Source organism: Cherax quadricarinatus, chromosome 74 (assembly GCF_038502225.1).
Source record: "Cherax quadricarinatus isolate ZL_2023a chromosome 74, ASM3850222v1, whole genome shotgun sequence".
Lineage (NCBI taxonomy): Eukaryota > Metazoa > Arthropoda > Malacostraca > Decapoda > Parastacidae > Cherax > Cherax quadricarinatus.
The window spans coordinates 258,763-280,453 of record NC_091365.1 but is presented as its reverse complement, the minus strand read 5'-3'; the positions used below and the strand labels follow the sequence as shown (position 1 = coordinate 280,453).

At 41.5% G+C, this 21,691-nt stretch overlaps 1 protein-coding gene across 1 annotated transcript in view; it reads right to left on the bottom strand.

The window, feature by feature from the left end:
- LOC128700145 (G-protein coupled receptor dmsr-1-like) overlaps positions 1-21,691 on the bottom strand; it is a 110,269-nt gene that overhangs the window by 78,753 nt on the left and 9,825 nt on the right. The window lies entirely within an intron of this gene.

Genomic DNA, 21,691 nt, shown 5'->3' with positions numbered 1-21,691 from the left:
CTTAATTTTCATTTGCAAAAATTGCGTGATAGTTTTTTTTTAAAAAATGGTACTTGGAGTGGAGATTTTTTTTAGAGATGGAGTGACGTCATATTCTTAAAAAAAATAATGAAGGCACGATATCATAAAAAAAAGGAAAACTATAAATGGTCCAAGTCGGACCGAAACGTCGTCTTAAGCTCCTCTTTCCCATGTGCGGACTATTTACGTTTTGTTGACAATCATATGTTTTGGGAAACGGCATCTGGATGAATGTAGATGAAAGTCGTCCCCCTGGAATCTCTCTCTTCACGAGTCGCTATTTACTAAAGCTCCTCAGATTTATTTCACGAAGGAGCGCCATCTATCGAGAAAATTCCTGAGAGAGAAAGGTTGATCGGACAACAATATATGATAACCAGCGACGCTCGTAATTCCAGTGACTTGAATTCCCTGGAAATTGTTTCTTAAACCTTTCCTTCTTAGTTGGGGTTATGGGAGAGAGAGAGAGATAGTTGGAACAAAAGAAAATTATTTCTGGGGATATCTTATTTGAAAATGTCTGGTGGAATTGAATAGAAGAATTGAACTCTTAAATGAAGAATTACGTCAGTACTCAGAGCTCCATTTAATGCCACTTAATTCCACTTGGGTTCACTCGACTCCATTTAGCTCCAGTCAACAAGGGTCAAGGGTGTATATACGAAGAGCGTGTGTGTGTATATATACACTTAAAGGTTACTTAAATTCCTATATTAGGTATTAAAGCATTCTTGACTCGAGGTAAACAGGTGACATGTAGCCTTAATGACCTAACAAAGGGAAACATGACTCATTTAAATTATACATATTTAGTAACGTGTATATCCCTCGACGTATGTGTACTAAAGCGTGTACATATATCTACTGGTGTATATATCTGGTCGTGTACATGTTAAATGCAAACTTAATAACAGTTGTAAATGTGTGTATATATACATGCTGATGTACGTGTACACATGTGTATATGTGTAAATATACATATGTGTATGTATATATACAGTATATTAGCATTTAAATTAGATCGGAGAACTTCTCCAGAGCCACAAAAACCAAACGCGAACTCAGAATGCAGTAAGGCGTTTTACCTCTGGATCGCCACACTGAGGAGAGAGAGAGAGAGAGAGAAATTTTCAGGGATATTCCTGTCTTGACTCACGAAATCGTAATGACACGATAGCAAACAAACCATACCACGGACTCTCTGACCGCGGATTCAAATCCCGCCCGTGGTATGGTTTATATTCCTGTCTTTAAACACAATGGGCGTATGAAGTTTTCCATTTACTTGGGGGAAGGGTCGATAACGCTATAGGAACTTCCACTATTAAATTGCATTCAAATGTGTCTTGGAACGCATATCAAAGTGCACTTTTTCCAGATTTTCTCTGCCTCTAACATAAACACTTTTATCAGTGTTTACAATGTCATGCATCTGGTCCACTTCGCTCCCAGTCTTTCCCCAACTTTTGCACCACAAACCCTTATGGAGCCTTATGACGACGTTTCGGTCCATCCTGGACCATTGTCAAGACACAAATGGGGGCGAGAAAAGTGAGAAAAGGCCGGATGACAACACTGTAGGGCGACTGAGTCTGTGGTGAATTGTTCCAGTCACGGTATAGTGACTTGATTCGTTCCTTCCATCTCTTCCTTTTATTAAATGCTAAATCTACCAAGATAGGATGCCGTCACAGAGATCTGTCACAATATACTGGAATATTCACACTCATAGCCAGAACTCTGACAACATACGACATAAAACTTTTCCTAACAGCACCAGATCTTAACCTTAATATTCTCAACACACATATAATAATAATAATAATAATAATAATAATAATAATAATAATAATAATAATAATAATAATAATAATAATAATAATAATAATAATAATAATAATATCTTTATTTCTACAAGTACATGTACGAGGTATATAGACCATAGCCGCTTGTTATGCTGAGAATTAGATCAGTTTTGTCCTAGGATGCGACCCACACCAGTTGACTAACACCCAGGTACCCATTTTACTGATGGGGAGCATAGACAACCAGTGTCAGGAAACACGCCCAATGTTTCTACTCTCTCTGGGAATCGAACTCGGCATTCGCCGTGTAAAGCGAGAGCTTCTGGTAGAGAGTGCTTGTAGAATTCAGTCGTCACTATAAGGAACATGTGACAGCGTCCTTGTTTATATGTGAAAGGTCCTCTCCTGGCCAGGCCAGGGACCACCAGCCCTGGCCAGGCCAGGGACCAGACAATGGTTAAAGTCACAATGTTTATCTTGGAAATTGACAATTGTGGGTCTTCGAGAGGAAGACTTGATGGTCTGGGAACCATGTGACGCATGGGTCACATAAGTGTGACATGGGTCACATAAGTGTGACATGGGTCACATAAGTGTGACATGGGTCACATAAGTGTGACATGGGTCACATAAGTGTGACATGGGTCACATAAGTGGACATGAGTCACATAAGTGTGACATGGGTCACATAAGTGTGACATGGGTCACATAAGTGTGACATGGGTCACATAAGTGTGACATGGGTCACATAAGTGTGACATGGGTCACATAAGTGTGACATGGGTCACATAAGTGTGACATGGGTCACATAAGTGTGACATGGATCACATAAGTGTGACAAGGGTCACATAAGTGTGACATGGGTCACATAAGTGTGACATGGGTCACATAAGTGTGACATGGGTCACATAAGTGTGACATGGGTTACATAAGTGTGACATGGGTCACATAAGTGTGACATGGGTCACATAAGTGTGACATGGGTCACATAAGTGTGACATGGGTCACATAAGTGTGACATGGATCACATAAGTGTGACAAGGGTCACATAAGTGTGACATGGGTCACATAAGTGTGACATGGGTCACATAAGTGTGACATGGGTCATATAAGTGTGACATGGGTTACATAAGTGTGACATGGGTCACATAAGTGTGACATGGGTCACATAAGTGTGACATGGGTCACATAAGTGTGACATGGGTCACATAAGTGTGACATGGGTCACATAAGTGTGACATGGGTCACATAAGTGTGACATGGGCCACATAAGTGTGACATGGGTCACATGTGTCGTATGTTTTCACATTCCCCTCTTTCCCCCCCCCTTCCCTCTCATTCCCTTCCCTCACTCTTATATCTCCTTTCACCCTCTCTTCCGCCAATCCTCCCATCCTAATTCCTCCATTTCCTCCCATCACCCTCCTTCTATTCCCCCTCTTCCTTCCCCTCCTCTTCCTCCCCCTCCTCTTCCTCCCCCTCCTCTTCCTCCACTCCTCCCCCATTCTTCCTCAAAAAGCTTCCCCATTCTTTCCCTCGCTCCCATTCCACCCCTTTCAACCCTCCCATCACTCATCACACACCCCCAGCAACAGACCCCATTCCTCATCACTACCCATCACCCACCCACAAATGCCTCCACTACCCATCACCCACCCACAAATGCCTCCACTACCCATCACCCACCCACAAATGCCTCCACTACCCATCACCCACCCACAAATGCCTCCACTACCCATCACCCACCCACAAATGCCTCCACTACCCATCACCCACCCACAAATGCCTCCACTACCCATCACCCACCCACAAATGCTTCCACTACCCATCACCCACCCACAAATGCTTCCACTACCCATCACCCACCCACAAATGCTTCCACTACCCATCACCCACCCACAAATGCTTCCACTACCCATCACCCACCCACAAATACTTCCACTACCCATCACCCACCTACAAAGGCTTCCACTACCCATCACCCACCCACAAATGCTTCCACTACCCATCACCCACCCACAAATGCCTCCACTACCCATCACCCACCCACAAATGCCTCCACTACCCATCACCCATCCACAAATGCCTCCACTACCCATCACCCACCCACAAATGCCTCCGCTGCCCATCACCCACCCACAAATGCCTCTACTGCCCATCACCCACCCACAAATGCTTCCACTACCCATCACCCACCCACAAATGCCTCCACTACCCATCACCCACCCACAAATGCTTCCACTACCCATCACCCACCCACAAATGCTTCCACTACCCATCACCCACCCACAAATGCTTCCACTACCCATCACCCACCCACAAATGCTTCCACTACCCATCACCCACTCACAAATGCTTCCACTACCCATCACCCACCCACAAATGCTTCCACTACCCATCACCCACCCACAAATGCTTCCACTACCCATCACCCACCCACAAATGCTTCCACTACCCATCACCCACTCACAAATGCTTCCACTACCCATCACCCACCCACAAATGCTTCCACTACCCATCACCCACCCACAAATGCTTCCACTACCCATCACCCACCCACAAATGCTTCCACTACCCATCACCCACCCACAAATGCTTCCACTACCCATCACCCACCCACAAATGCTTCCACTACCCATCACCCACCCACAAATGCTTCCACTACCCATCACCCACCCACAAATGCTTCCACTACCCATCACCCACTCACAAATGCTTCCACTACCCATCACCCACCCACAAATGCTTCCACTACCCATCACCCACCCACAAATGCTTCCACTACCCATCACCCACCCACAAATGCTTCCACTACCCATCACCCACCCACAAATGCTTCCACTACCCATCACCCACCCACAAATGCTTCCACCTCCCACACTCTTCCATAATGTCCCTCTAGGGTAAAACCTTTTTTCCAGTATATATCACTGAAAGCCCACTTTAGTAAAGCCATTTTTTTTCCCATTGTCCTACAGTGACAGTCGGATATTAATACACAAATTGCATTACCCGACTTAGATGTGTGTGCGGTAACTACATTCATGCGCTGCGCTGTCGAGTACTACCATGGCCAAAATTTCCTGACATTTAATGGCGCAGATTTTTTCCCCTCTTCTCTATTCTGACTTTAATGTTCTGGGGTTTATTGTCCTGGACTTTGCTGTTCTGGGTTTTATTGTCCTAGGTTTTATTGTCCTGGTTTTATTGTCCTGGACTTTATTGTCCTGGGTTTTATTGTCCTGGGTTTTATTGTCCTGGGTTTTATTGTCCTGGGTTTTATTGTCCTGGGTTTTATTGTCCTGGGTTTTATTGTCCTGGGTTTTATTGTCCTGAGTTTTATTGTCCTGGGTTTTATTGTCCTGGGTTTTATTGTCCTGGGTTTTATTGTCCTGAGTTTTATTGTTCTGGGTTTTATTGTCCTGGGTTTTATTGTCCTGGGTTTTATTGTCCTGGTTTTATTGTCCTGGGTTTTATTGTCCTGGGTTTTATTGTCCTGGGTTTTATTGTCCTGGGTTTTATTGTCCTGGGTTTTATTGTCCTGGGTTTTATTGTCCTGGTTTTATTGTCCTGGGTTTTATTGTCCTGGGTTTTATTGTCCTGGGTTTTATTGTCCTGGGTTTTATGTATATTTTCATTATTTTTGCATAGTCTGTTTTTCCCCTTGTTGATATTGGTATTGTTGATTTCAATTGGGCTTGTCTGTCTGTTTTTGCCTCTGGCTGTTGTCTATATCTGTCTGTTGTCTGTATCTTCCTGTTATTTATGTCTGTCAGAAGGCTGCCTACATGTTGTCTATGTATGTCTGTCTATGTCTTGTCTGATGTTATGACTGAATGTACATACCTAGTTAAGCTTGCAGGGATCGATTCATAGCTCCTGTCCCTGGCTCTTAGCTACTTACACCCACGTTCAGTAACTGTCGGACTCTGGAACCCTCTCGTACCTACTCTTAAACCTCTGCATGGCACTTATCTTCATCCGATTCGTTCCACTTACTACTCTAAAGTATCCTCAAGTCCTTGAGTATTTTGTATGTCCTGGTCATGTGAGTACATCCAAACGCAGAAGTGTAACAAGCGTTGGTTAAAAACCTAGACGAACCACATGAAATTAAGCAAACTTTGGAAAAATTACTTCATGTTTTGGCTTCTCGTTGAGGTCCTCTTCAGCAGACTGGAGTTATAAGGCTATTCAGTTTAGTAGGAGTAAACCCTATCTACTACACGAGGGTCATTAAGGATGCACGTCACCTGTTCACCATAAGTCAAGAATACTTTGGTACCTAAAAAAGGAATTCAAATTCAATCTTAGCCTGTATATACTGAGAGATTCACGCTCCTTGGCGTGTAACTCTGAAAAAAATTATTAAGGTATATACACTTCTCGGTGTATATACACTGAGATACATACCTCTCGGTGTATATACAATGAGAGATAAATACATCTCTGTATATAACACCGAATGATACAATAGGTGTTAATGTATATACACTGAGAGACACGTGTATACCTCTCAGTATATATAACATTGTTATGTGTTATACCAATACTTTTCCAATGTTGATGTCCTCTGGCATGTGGGATATTTCATGTCGTACCAATATCATTGTTATTCCTGTCTCCTCTCTCACCAGTCATCATTGATTAATTGTAGCTTTCTATTCTTTCATGATACAATAAACCACGTCACTGTAACTCATCATTTAAAAAAACTAAACCTTTATCTTGAAGACGTTTGCTTTAAGCAAGTAAGTAAGCTTATTTAGGTACAGGTATACACGAGTAAGATTATCATACATGTGTAAATTACTCAGGATAACCCCCCAAAAAATCTAAGTGATTTGTTACCATTGGGATAATTTAGTTAAGGGAAGCGTCTGAAGGAGTAAAAAAATATATAAAATATATACTGTCAGGGGTCAAGTCTTATTCTCAAAATTTGAGGGACTAATTACCTTTTCTTCTACTGTCTTCAGTTGCAGCACCTTCCGATAACATCTGCATTGAATTAAGCCAATGGTGGGCGAAACGTCTTCAGAATAAAGATGCCCAGTATACCTGGAGTATACCTGGAGAAGGTTTCGGGGTCAAGGCCCTCCGCGGCCCGGACTGTGATCAGGTCTCGCGTGGATAAGGGCCTGATCAACCAGGCTGTTACTGCATAAAATTACGACTGTGAAACCAACACTTGGTGTTTTGTTCGTCAGGAAAACATGACAAGTGTCTTCTGACACGACTTTCAGTCAACAGATGACCTATTGATGGGATAAAGCAGTTGAAACATCATTTAACCTGAGATGGTCAGTCACTCAGCCTCGGTGTATCCTCAGTTCAACCCACCAAGGCTGAGGGACTGACCACCTCAGACTTCTCGAGACTGAGGGACTGACCACCTCAGACTTCTCGAGACTGAGGGACTGACCACCTCAGACTTCTCGAGACTGAGGGACTGACCACCTCAGACTTCTCGAGACTGAGGGACTGACCACCTCAGACTTCTCGAGACTGAGGGACTGACCACCTCAGACTTCTCGAGACTGAGGGACTGACCACCTCAGACTTCTCGAGACTGAGGGACTGACCACCTCAGACTTCTCGAGACTGAGGGACTGACCACCTCAGACTTCTCGAGACTGAGGGACTGACCACCTCAGACTTCTCGAGACTGAGGGACTGACCACCTCAGACTTCTCGAGACTGAGGGACTGACCACCTCAGACTTCTCGAGACTGAGGGACTGACCACCTCAGATTTCTCGAGACTGAGGGACTGACCACCTCAGACTTCTCGAGACTGAGGGACTGACCACCTCAGACTTCTCGAGACTGAGGGACTGACCACCTCAGACTTCTCGAGACTGAGGGACTGACCACCTCAGACTTCTCGAGACTGAGGGACTGACCACCTCAGACTTCTCGAGACTGAGGGACTGACCACCTCAGACTTCTCGAGACTGAGGGACTGACCACCTCAGACTTCTCGAGACTGAGAGACTGACCACCTCAGACTTCTCGAGACTGAGGGACTGACCACCTCAGACTTCTCGAGACTGAGGGACTGACCACCTCAGACTTCTCGAGACTGAGAGACTGACCACCTCAGACTTCTCGAGACTGAGGGACTGACCACCTCAGACTTCTCGAGACTGAGGGACTGACCACCTCAGACTTCTCGAGACTGAAGGGACTGATCATCCTCTGGTCTATCCCACCTACGTTTTCACCTCATTTAAAAAAAAAAGGGGGGGGGGAATCACTACGCAGTATTGAATTCCAAGAGTCTAACTTTATCAAGTATCCAAAAGAGGATTATTCTCCGCTACTAAAGATGTCGGGTACCGGAGCAACAGAGTGCTGGAGGCAGTATTTACCGTAAAAAAATCATATCTGGCAAACATTTTTAAGTTTTATCCAGTACAAATTTAGTTGTGTATAGAGCTTTATTCAGTCGTCTTCCATTCCGTGTAAAGCTCTATTCACGTTTCGTTCTGTGTAGTGCTCTATCAAGTAAATTCCATTATTATTTTGTTGTTTCGCTGTATATAGAGCTTAATTCAGTCATGTTTCGCTGTATATAGAGCTTAATTCAGTCATGTTTCGCTGTATATAGAGCTTAATTCAGTCATGTTTCGCTGTATATAGAGCTTAATTCAGTCATGCTACGCTCTGTATAGAGCTTTATCAAGTTCTGAAACACATGTCGTCTCTCCAGTACCACAAATGTGTGGCGCAGTCGAGGCGTGTGATTATCCTGACCCTCTACCCCCCCTCCCCCACCCCCCCCTTCCCCCACCCCTCTTCCCCCCTACCCTTCCCTAGAAAACCACTGCCATAGTTACACAAATTATTTTTACCTAAGGAAGGTTGAAGTAATTATTCTATGTTACGGTGCATGCATTCGTAACACGACATTTCCCGTTTTGTCTTTTTTTTTCTTTTTACTGCGTGAATGCGGATTTAATCCGTCTCGTGTCTCTGGGACAGATCCACCAACACTGTGTGTGTATATATATATATATATATATATATATATATATATATATATATATATATATATATATATATATATATATATGCTTAACAATTCATGTGTAATGTATATATGTGTTGATATATGTATCCCCATAGCCCCACATTTAGAATTAAAGTATGTTTGACTAGTTGTGAACAGGATACATGCAGTCTTCATAACCCTTTCTGTAGACGATAGGCTTTAAACCACAGGATATATACACAGGGAGTTCCTGTATCAGTGTATACATACTGAGAGTTCAATCCTGTTTTAAGGTAATGGTAGTGAACAGGTGATAAGCAGTTTTATAAACCCTCGTGTAGTCGATGGATCATCATTTAACTAAGACCAGCGTCACGGGATTTCGTTGACCCTCATTTCTCCTGAGAAACAAAACTCCACCACTGTCATGTGTTAATTTTCAAAATATCTCTTCTTAATTAAAAAAAAATGCAGCATGAACTAGCCACTCATGTTAAAAGACTGACTCATAAGAAATTGTACTTTTAAAAGGAATTCTTTGTTACAGTGTGGAAGACGTAGTGAGTGCTTGCTAAGTGTACTCTAGACGTCGTTGAGAAGCTACTCGGGAGACGTTAGATGCTTTGTACACAAGTTTACGTAAGATCAATTTTTGCCAGTTTACGTCGGGGCTTAAAAGGCAAGAATATATTGGTCCCAGCAGGTAATATCATAAAGATGTTGGAGATGCAAGCTGTGTTGTGCTGTTGTTGGTGTTGTTGGTGGTGTTTTAGTGTTGTTGGTGAAGTTAATATTGTTGTTGTAGTTAATGTTGTTGTTGTAGTTACTGTTGTTGGTGTAGTTATTGTTGTTGTTGTTGTAGTTCGTATTGTTGCTGTAGTGTTGTAGTTAGTGTTGTTGTTGTAGTTACTGTTGTTGGTGTAGCTATTGTTGTTGTTGTAGTTAGTGTTGTTGTTGTAGTTACTGTTGTTGGTGTAGTTATTGTTGTTGTTGTAGTTAGTATTGTTGCTGTAGTATTGTTGTAGTTAGTGTTGTTGTTGTAGTTACTGTTGTTGGTGTAGCTATTGTTGTTGTTGTAGTTAGTGTTGTTGTTGTAGTTACTGTTGTTGGTGTAGTTATTGTTGTTGTTGTAGTTAGTATTGTTGCTGTAGTGTTGTAGTTATTACTGTTGTACTTTTGTTGTTTTAGTTAGGATTGTTGTTGAAGTGTTGTTGTAGTTAGTATGGTGTCGCAGTTAGTGTTCTTATAGTGTTTTTGTTGTAGTTAGTGTTGTCGTTGTAGTTAATATTGTTGGTGGTTAGCGTTATTTCTGTAATGTTGTTGTAGTTAGCATTGTTGATGTAGTTAGTATTGTTGCTGTAGTGTTGTTGTAGTTAGTGTTGTTGATGTAGTTAGTATTGTTGCTGTAATGTTGTTGCAGTTAGTGTTGTTGATGTAGTTAGTATTGTTGCTGTAATGTTGTTGTAGTTAGTGTTGTTGATGTAGTTAGTATTGTTGCTGTAATGTTGTTGTAGTTAGTGTTGTTGTTGTAGTTAGTATTGTTGCTGTAATGTTGTTGTAGTTAGTGTTGTTGATGTAGTTAGTATTGTTGCTGTAATGTTGTTGTAGTTAGTGTTGTTGATGTAGTTAGTATTGTTGCTGTAGTGTTGTTGTAGTTAGTGTTGTTGTTGTAGTTAATATTGTTGGTGGTTAGCGTTATTTCTGTAATGTTGTTGTAGTTAGTGTTGTTGTTGTAGTTAGTGTTGTTGTTGTAGTTAATATTGTTGGTGGTTAGCGTTATTTCTGTAATGTTGTTGTAGTTAGTGTTGTTGTTGTAGTTAGTGTTGTTGTTGTAGTTAATATTGTTGGTGGTTAGCGTTATTTCTGTAATGTTGTTGTAGTTAGTGTTGTTGTTGTAGTTAGTGTTGTTGTTGTAGTTAATATTGTTGGTGGTTAGCGTTATTTCTGTAATGTTGTTGTAGTTAGTGTTGTTGTTGTAGTTAGTGTTGTTGTTGTAGTTAATATTGTTGGTGGTTAGCGTTATTTCTGTAATGTTGTTGTAGTTAGTGTTGTTGTTGTAGTTAGTATTGTTGCTGTAATGTTGTTGTAGTTAGTGTTGTTGATGTAGTTAGTATTGTTGCTGTAGTGTTGTAGTTAGTGTTGTTGATGTAGTTAGTATTGTTGTTGTAGTTAGTATTGTTGCTGTAGTGTTGTAGTTAGTACTATTGTTGTAGTTAGTATGGTGTCGCAGTTAGTGTTCTTATAGTTAGTGTTATTGTTGTAGTCAGTGTTGTTGTTGTAGTTAGTATTGTTGGTGTAGTTATTGTTAGCGTAGTTAGTGTTGTTGATGTAGTCCCCGTGGCTACAACACTGGAACAAAAGCACTCAACAAACAAGTCTAGACTTGCATCAATATTTCCCCTGTTATACTTCGCTGTTTTAAGCCAATCGGGTGAATCGTTAAGTTTTAAACGAAAGCCTTTAAGGGAAAATGTAATCACTCATATATGGTAATTAATTATCCCCTTCCGGGATAATTAATTACCATATTTACAAACACATACTACGCAAGCTTCGAATAAAATTCTCGTACAGAAAATGCATCGAACATAAACCTAACTTAAATTGGTAATATACTACGTTAACATTCTTGGGAAGACTGGTTGTAAAGGTTGTATTATACCCCACATAAAAGACCACACTTAAAAGCCCCCCCCTGCCCCCGAGGCCTGGTCATGGACCAGGTAGCAGGGGCGTTGACCCCCGGAACATCCTTCAGGTATACTCCTGATTTCTGCATCTATATTTTTTCCTCCCGTTGATGTTAGTGTCTTCAAGAATAACCAAAGTGAATGTTGTTAGCGACATAATGTTAGTTTCCAGCTTCCTGCAAAGAAATTTCCATTCGTGTGTAAGTTTGTGTAACGTGAGGACCTGAGAGCGGTAAACCTACTGGTTATACCTCTTAGACTTAAGAAATCGTAATGACACGATTGCAAATAAACCATACCCCCGGCCGGGATTGAACCCGCGGTCATAGAGTCTCAAAACTCCAGCCCGTCGCGCTAGCCACTAGACCAGCTAGCCACAATAAGATTCATCCAACTAGGTATACCTAGTTGGATGAATCTTATTGTGGCTAGCTGGTCTAGTGGCTAGCGCGACGGGCTGGAGTTTTGAGACTCTATGACCGCGGGTTCAATCCCGGCCGGGGGTATGGTTTATACCTCTTAGGTTAGGTCAGATTTGTTAGGAGACGGGACGAGTGTTTCCTGAGGCGGGTCTTAGTCATCTGATGACCTCCCCAGCTGGAGCTTTTGGTCATCTGACCGAGGCCTTCCACTGGCTTACCAGTCCACTCCTTTAAAAATAATGGCTATGAGTAGAACCATTTTTATATTCTCCATGACTCTTGTCAGGTTGATAAATTAGGCAGATGTGTAACACGTGGGTATCTTTATTGAGGAAACGTTTCGCCACACAGTGGCTTCATCAGTCCATACAAAGGAGAATGGTGAAGAACATTAAGAGTTTGAGGTAATCAGTCCATCAGTCTTTCAAGACTCAAGGCTGAGGGACTGATTACCTCAAACTCCTCCTGCTCTTCACCATTATCTTTTGTATGGACTGATGAAGCCACTGTGTGGCGAAACGTTTCCTCAATAAAGATACCCACTTGTTACACATGTGTCTAATTTATCTATTTCTGTATTGTGTCGTGTTAACTTAATATCTCTTATAGGCTCCTGTGCCCATCCTGTCAAAAAAATAGATTTACTATAGTCCAGGGTAGGAAGGTCATACTCACACCCAACCATTTTAACTCACATATTGAACTCTCTTTTTCTAAGCTACGCAAAAAGCATTTACCTCAGTTGAGCTAATTTGCTAATTTGTATGACCATAAGAACATAAGAAAGAAGGAACACTGCAGCAGGCCTACTGACCCATGCGAAGCAGGTACATTTTCATCCCCCCCATTTACTGTTTTCAAATTTTGCGCCCTGAACTACCTTCATATACTTTCAGAGTATGAATTTGCCCAATTTAAGTCACTGTGAGAGTTGTTTGGGTTAGATTTTGTTAGAATTATATGTAAATCCTCTTTTTTGGTGCCACTCTGTCTTTGGCACACTTCACTCTCACATCCTGCGATACATTATGGCACCATAAGCGATAATCTTGTACATTATGGCACCATAAGTGATAATATGAGACATTGCAGCGTTTACTAGTTAAGCTCGACCACAAACACTTACATTGTTCACAGATGAGAAATAACACCTAACACTGATCACAGATGAGAAAACTGATTACAGATGAGACACAACACTTAACAGTGATCACAGATGAGAAACAAAACTGATCTCAAATGAGACACAACACTTAACACTGATCACAGATGAGACACAACACTTAACACTGATCACAGATGAGACACAACACTTAACACTGATCACAGATGAGACACAACACTTAAAGGATCACAGATGAGACACAACACTTAACACTGATCACAGATGAGACACAACACTTAAAGGATCACAGATGAGACACAACACTTAACACTGATCACAGATGAGACACAACACTTAAAGGATCACAGATGAGACACAACACTTAACACTGATCACAGATGAGACACAACACTTAAAGGATCACAGATGAGACACAACACTTAACACTGATCACAGATGAGACACAACACTTAAAGGATCACAGATGAGACACAACACTTAACACTGATCACAGATGAGACACAACACTTAAAGGATCACAGATGAGACACAACACTTAACACTGATCACAGATGAGACACAACACTTAACACTGATCACAGATGAGACACAACACTTAACACTGATCACAGATGAGACACAACACTTAACACTGATCACAGATGAGACACAACACTTAAAGGATCACAGATGAGACACAACACTTAAAGGATCACAGATGAGAAACAACACTTAACACTGATCACAGATGAGACACAACACTTAACACTGATCACAGATGAGACACAACACTTAAAGGATCACAGATGAGACACAACACTTAACACTGATCACAGATGAGACACAACACTTAAAGGATCACAGATGAGACACAACACTTAACACTGATCACAGATGAGACACAACACTTAAAGGATAATGAGACACAACACTTAACACTGATCACAGATGAGACACAACACTTAAAGGATCACAGATGAGACACAACACTTAACACTGATCACAGATGAGACACAACACTTAACACTGATCACAGATGAGACACAACACTTAAAGGATCACAGATGAGAAACAACATTGTCGACACTCTTGCTTGAAGTTAGCGACGACACAGTTTTTGCCGCACAATAAACATCAGGAAGAATGTAGTTTGAGAGAGCGAGTGAAGGTAGAGACATCGAGGAGAGGAAAAAACGTGTCCCCGGAGGTGAGATATTGTCTGTAACAGAAGCAACAGCAAATAGCATTACCATCACGCGAGGTGGAACTAGCATTACTATGGAACAATGAAACCCGGCATTATAGGTGGTGGAACTAGCATTACTATGGAACAATGAAACCCGGCATTATAGGTGGTGGAACTAGCATTACTATGGAACAATGAAACCCGGCATTATAGGTGGTGGAACTAGCATTACTATGGAACAATGAAACCCGGCATTATAGGTGGTGGAACTAGCATTACTATGGAACAATGAAACCCGGCATTATAGGTGGTGGAACTAGCATTACTATGGAACAATGAAACCCGGCATTATAGGTGGTGGAACTAGCATTACTATGGAACAATGAAACCTGGCATTATAGGTGGTGGAACTAGCATTACTATGGAACAATGAAACCCGGCATTATAGGTGGTGGAACTAGCATTACTATGGAACAATGAAACCCGGCATTATAGGTGGTGGAACTAGCATTACTATGGAACAATGAAACCCGGCATTATAGGTGGTGGAACTAGCATTACTATGGAACAATGAAACCCGGCATTATAGGTGGTGGAACTAGCATTACTATGGAACAATGAAACCCGGCATTATAGGTGGTGGAACTAGCATTACTATGGAACAATGAAACCCGGCATTATAGGTGGTGGAACTAGCATTACTATGGAACAATGAAACCCGGCATTATAGGTGGTGGAACTAGCATTACTATGGAACAATGAAACCCGGCATTATAGGTGGTGGAACTAGCATTACTATGGAACAATGAAACCTGGCATTATAGGTGGTGGAACTAGCATTACTATGGAACAATGAAACCCGGCATTATAGGTGGTGGAACTAGCATTACTATGGAACAATGAAACCTGGCATTATAGGTGGTGGAACTAGCATTACTATGGAACAATGAAACCTGGCATTATAGGTGGTGGAACTAGCATTACTATGGAACAATGAAACCTGGCATTATAGGTGGTGGAACTAGCATTACTATGGAAGAATGAAACCTGGCATTATAGGTGGTGGAACTAGCATTACTATGGAACAATGAAACCCGGCATTATAGGTGGTGGAACTAGCATTACTATGGAACAATGAAACCTGGCATTATAGGTGGTGGAACTAGCATTACTATGGAACAATGAAACCCGGCATTATAGGTGGTGGAACTAGCAAGGACGTAATAGTCTAGCATCACCACACGAGCAATAAAACTCGCGGAGGAACAGGTAGCAAAAAAAAAAATTACATAATAAAATATATCTGTGCATTTCTAAAAGACGGAGTGGCGAGTTAAGTTGAATATCCAGACAGTCTCAGGAAGAAATCCAAGTACTTCTCCTCGAAGCCTTGTTTTTATCTCCTGTTCCGAGGCCATGGGTCCCCACACTCTGCACTAGAGGTGTAACCCATCCAAAAATCTATTTAAAAAATCAAGAAGTTGGAGGTAAGAAAAATCGAAGATCAAGAGCTTGATTATTATTATTATTATTATCAAGGGGGAGCACTAAACCCGTAGGATTATGTAGCGCCTGTGGGGGGGGGATGTGGAAGGTATTCAGGTTTAATTCAGGGAACTGGAGCACAGATCCAATTCCCTAGATCAAGAGCCCCTCACCAGCATCAAGGAACCTTCTTTGAGGAGATCAAGAGCTAGAGTCAGCGAAATGCCGCAGAAGTAGCAGTGTGTGCCTAGCGCCTCCTGGACGGAGGATCCAACCTCCTGAATGGCTCACATGCGTTTAACACCCCACGTAAAGCACAAAATATATGTCCTCACCGGCCAGTAACAAGGACCCAGCTGACCCAGACTAACTCATCCCCCCCCCCTCCCACCCACACACACAACAGTCGTATCAGCAAGTGAACGAAGTAGTCTCCTCCAGTGGCGCCTCGGTTGTGTGTATAAGGAAAAAACGTTCCTTTCTGGTTAAATTACTCTGCCATTACCGTTTATATCCCGTCCCGAACACCAAAGGTTCACTCCGTCCAGCCAAGTTAATGGGGTTACACTCACATTATTTTCAATTTTGGTTGTTTATTAGTCGTAATACAAGCGTAACATTTTCATGGCTCTGCTGCAATGTTTTAATGTCTTCAGATTGTCTGCTGCTTATTTTTCTCTTCCCCCATTGTAGCATTTCTTATCTCTTTATCTCTGGCTTCTGTTCGTTTCTCTCTTTTTCTTTCTCCCTCTAAAGCCAAACTGCAATGCATTGTCTGAGAATCCCGAGAATTTAACTCTAACTGAAACAAAAATGTATGACGCAGGATTGTTTCTTAATAAAATAATATATATACATACATATATATATATATATATATATATATATATATATATATATATATATATATATATATATATATATATATATATATATATATATATATATATTTATATAAAGACGTCGTAAATGTAAGAGTCATGAAAAAGACATGACAGAAAAACTTTGAGTTTATATGGAATTTTCTGTTGAGAATCAACCTAAGTTGTCTAGCTACTAATATTTCATCTGTATAGAGAGAGATGGTGTGAGGATAGTAAAACAGAAGGCTCTCTCCCCACCAACCACTCTTGAAATAAAGATATGCAAACTTTGAACATTTTATTAATGGAGACGTTACGCCACTAGTGGCTAATTAAAAACAAATGAAAAACTAAATCACCATCACTCTGAGGAAAAGTTTTCATGTGGCATGAGTTTTCCAGACATTAATTATTGTAATGTTTTAAATTAGATAAAGTTGGGGAATGAATGGACACTAATGGAGTGAAGTTCTCAACTGCCAGCGCACTCAGCTCACACACTGAGGTAAGGGGGTTGATCCCCGGTACGGCTGGAAAACATTAGGATATGTTTCCTTAAGACACCTGCTATCCAGTGTTCATCCATCAGTAAAATAGGTACCTGGGTGTTAGCCGACTGGTGTGGGTCGCATCCTGGGACAAAACTGACCTAAATTTCCCGAAATGTTCAGTATAACAAGTGACTTTCTATATAGTAGTATATTATTGATGTCAGCTATGGTCTGTATACCTTGTACATGTACTTGTAGAAATAAAGATTATTACTATGTTCTGAAAACTGTCAAGGGTTACACGTGTTCTCATGGACCTGAGGAAATCCTACAGGCCGGGGATAAACTCAGGCTAGTCTCCAGACAAGAGCTCCTGGGGAAAAAAGTTCACCAAGTCGAGAACAGAGGTATCCTTGTATCCCTTTTTTAGCCCCCCAGGCATACAACATTAAGACAGGTTCTTCAAGATTCTCCTTTGTATGGACTGATGAAGCCACTGTGTGGCGAAACGTTTCCTCAATAAAGATACCCAAGAGTTGCACATGTGTCTAATTTATCAACATGTCGGTTCTCTGAACCATTCATCTACAAATTAAGACAGGTGGTTGACACAGAGCACACTGGTCTCTCAGCGGTGGTGAAGGCTCTCCTATAATGACGTTCAGTCAAGCTAAACAATGTTTGAGATTAGTCAACTGATACGCTCCTCTGACCTGTCTTAGAAGACAAAGACAGGATGGGGACAGACCATCCAATAGAGTGGTGTATACTCTAGGTGAGATGGAACCTGGACGACACATTTGCGGCCACTGGTGTTCAGCAGACATGGAGTGGAACCTTACGCTGTGAGTTTCTTCTGTGTTCTCAGAGGCACTTTCCTTCCTCAGGAGGTTTGTTCCACCGACAAATGTTACTTTTTTTCTATTCATACTCACACGAATCACGATAATTATTTCATACCGTCCAGGTGGTCACCATCTATGTATTCTAAGGAGTGTGGTAATCACTCAGCTGTACCTGACAGATGCAGCTGCAAGTTCGTGAAAGGTATCCACTGAGCAGCTGATTTCTGTTTATGTTAAGGCAAGAGAGAGAAACCTTCTACACTGCCAATTGATTCAAGACCGAGGAATTTTAGGGCAGTGAAGAAGAAATTCCAGAGGCATGCTTCCCTCTCATACGTTGGCACCAAGTAAGGCACTTACAGCTATCGTTCCATTAAGAACCAGCTGTGAATCCATTCATGAAGGTAATTTCTAAGGACCTGTAAGATGGACTCCGAGATTGCTAATGCTTTCACGTGATTACCAGCAGCTTAGAACATGAGCTTATCAGTAAACCTAGAAAGCTTTGAAATGTTCCGCTGTAAAGCTGGAGAATGTGAAAAAGTCATAGTGGCAGAATAGACACGAAGTAAAAGAGATTTAGAGCAGTTATGGAAAGTCTACAAGACTTAATGGTGCGGGATTAGTACGTTGAAGAGGTAGGTCATCAAGGTGGGAGAGACTGTGTGTGTATGAAGGGTTTAGAAAACCCACAAGTTGATAAATGAGACATTTGTGCAACATTTGGGTCTCTTTGTTCTAGAAACGTGTCGCCACGCAGTGATTTCTTTAGTTCACTGCATAAAAAAAAGTGAAAGATGAGAAGGAATTTGAGTAATCAGTCCCTCAGCTTTGAGTCGATGTGACTTGTCAAGATTGATCGACTGAACACATCATCTACATTGATGGATTGAATACATCAACTCCAGGCTGTGGGACTGATTGCCTCAACCCCTCCCCGTCTTCCACCCTTCTCTGCATTGGACTGAAGAATTCACTGCGTGCCGAAGCGTTTCCAGAATAATGATTCCCAAATGTTGCGCAAGTGTCTTTTTCATCAACAAATTATATAAAGAACTCGCCACTATGACTGGGACTTTTAAGACTCACCTGACGTGGGTTCGATCCCCCACTCGTTCTGCGTTTTATATATTGAAGCAAGATATAATATTAAGGTATATAATTAAGGTATGAGTGTTGAATGAAACAACACAATATAGTGGACACTTGTTGATGGGCTGAGGAACACACACATGAAGAGAGCAACACAGTGTTTCAGCCTGCTTGTGTATTTTCCTCAATTTATACAAATATTCACAAACACTAATCTCAGGTTGAAGGAGATTCGAACTTACGCACCTTGAAACAAGGTACGCAGTGCTCCACCACCTTACGACACTAGTCCAATACCTTGGTAGAGCACTGCGTACATTGCTCCAAGTTGCGTAGGTTCGAATCTCGACTTGAAATTAGTGTTTGTGAATGTTTCGCCTGTTCTGCGAATTGTAAACAATATACAAGTACATTTCTTAAGAAACAACATAACAGAGCACGTTGCAGCACGGATGGGGAGAGGACATGGGGGGGGTTCGTCCCTAGGATGATGGAGTGAGTGTCTTGTAACATGGACAGGAAGAAGAGGAGGCTGCCAGTGTATTTCCCAAGGGCTGCAATGAGAGGTGGAGATCGTAGAATGGACACTGTGTCACAAATAGGGCAGAACCTTAGTACTTGCAGCACTATTAGATACAGTTATCTTGGGAAACGTGCTAGTGTGGAACTGCTTGCCAAATATACAGTAGCAAGTGATTAAGTTACATCAGAGGCAGGGATCCCTGTCATCCGCTGCACTTTTTCCAAAAAGAATGGAAGGGTTAATTGCTGCCCAGGGTGAAACGTCTTGATTACTGGCTGATGAAATATTCGAGAAATACAAACTGGGAGAAATGGGAGATTCCGTGATTAAGATAATTTGCAAATACTTCCTACAACACTTCCGCCGCTCTACATTTATTATTATCGTTATATTCAGTGAGATATAACCAGATCTGAGTCAAGAAGAGAAACGTTCCTACACTTCTTGTTATCAACAACCTTCATCAACACCTGTGTACCCGCCTCCAGGGTTTCTTTCTCTTTTAATAACTACCGTCTGACCTTCATTATGTTCTGTAACTACCGTCTGACCCTCATTATGTTCTGTAACTACCGTCTGACCCTCATTATGTTCTGTAACTACCGTCTGACCCTCATTATGTTCTGTAACTACCGTCTGACCTTCATTATGTACTGTAACTACCGTCTGACCCTCATTATGTTCTGTAACTACCGTCTGACCCTCATTATGTTCTGTAACTACCGTCTGACCCTCATTATGTTCTGTAACTACCGTCTGACCTTCATTATGTTCTGTAACTACCGTCTGACCCTCATTATGTTCTGTAACTACCGTCTGACCCTCATTATGTTCTGTAACTACCGTCTGACACTCATTATGTTCTGTAACTACCGTCTGACCCTCATTATGTTCTGTAACTACCGTCTGACCCTCATTATGTTCTGTAACTACCGTCTGACCTTTGTTTATTTACTTTACTGAAAGGTCAGGACTTTCAGCGAATTTTCTTCTGTTCCACTTAAATGTTTCAGCAACTTCCGGTTGAGTCAACACAACTTCCGGCCTTATAAACACAACTTCCGGTCATATAAATGAAGCTTCCGGGTGTATAAACACAACTTCCGGTAGTTTAAAGCCATTTACAGAACTGTAAATAAATTACCGACTGTGGAAACATAACATCCGGTTGTGTTAACGCAACTTACGGCTGTGAAAAGAACTTCCGGCTGGGTAAGCACAACTTCCGATCGTGTAAATACAACTTCCAGTCTCGAAAACACAACTTACGGACGTGCAAAGAAGTTCCGGTAAGGTAAACACAACTTCCGGCCATGTAAATACAACTTCCAGTCTCGTAAACACAACTTCCGGCGTGTAAAACCCAACTTCCGGCAGTGAAAAAAAACTTCACCGTAAATCATTCTGCGATATTTACCAGTTAATATTTACAAACTGATTAATATTTACCGGCTGAACAATATTCTCTAAGTGAATAATATCTCAATAGAATCAATTGGAAAATATTATTGAATAGACATAATACAATGTTTGTTATACATAGTGTATAATAAACCGGTAGTAATATTTAACGTGAAGAGAATACAATAGTTTTATATTTGTCGGGAAGCGCTATATATTCGTAGGGGTCGTAGGGGAATGGGAAGTATGCTGTCGTAACACTGTCGTGTGCTGTCGTATGGCGTCGTAATGTCTTACGCTGTCGTATATTGTAATGTTGTCGTGTGCTGTCATATGCTGTTGTATACTGTGCTATGCTGTCTTATGTTGTCTTAAACATTCCTATGCTGCGTTATACTTTCTTATGCTGTGGTATGCTATCCAGTGCTGTGTAACTATGCTTTCCTGTTTTGTGCTATGCTTCCCATTAACGATGGCTGTAAACACAATAACGTAACATGCTTTCCTATTTTTGTGCTGTATGCTTCCCCCATTGTGCTGTGCTGTGGCTGGCCAATAACATTGATAACCACTGTTTTGTGGCTATGCTTCCCCATTAACATTAACAGCTACAGTAACATTGCTGTAAGCACCTGTTTACAGTGCTAATAGCACCACATGTAATTGTCTTCTCTTCCCTGCTTATTAACAATAACCATATGCTGGTGTGTGTATGTTCTGTGCTGCATTTCCCTGCTTGTGCTATGCTTCCCCCATTAACATTGCT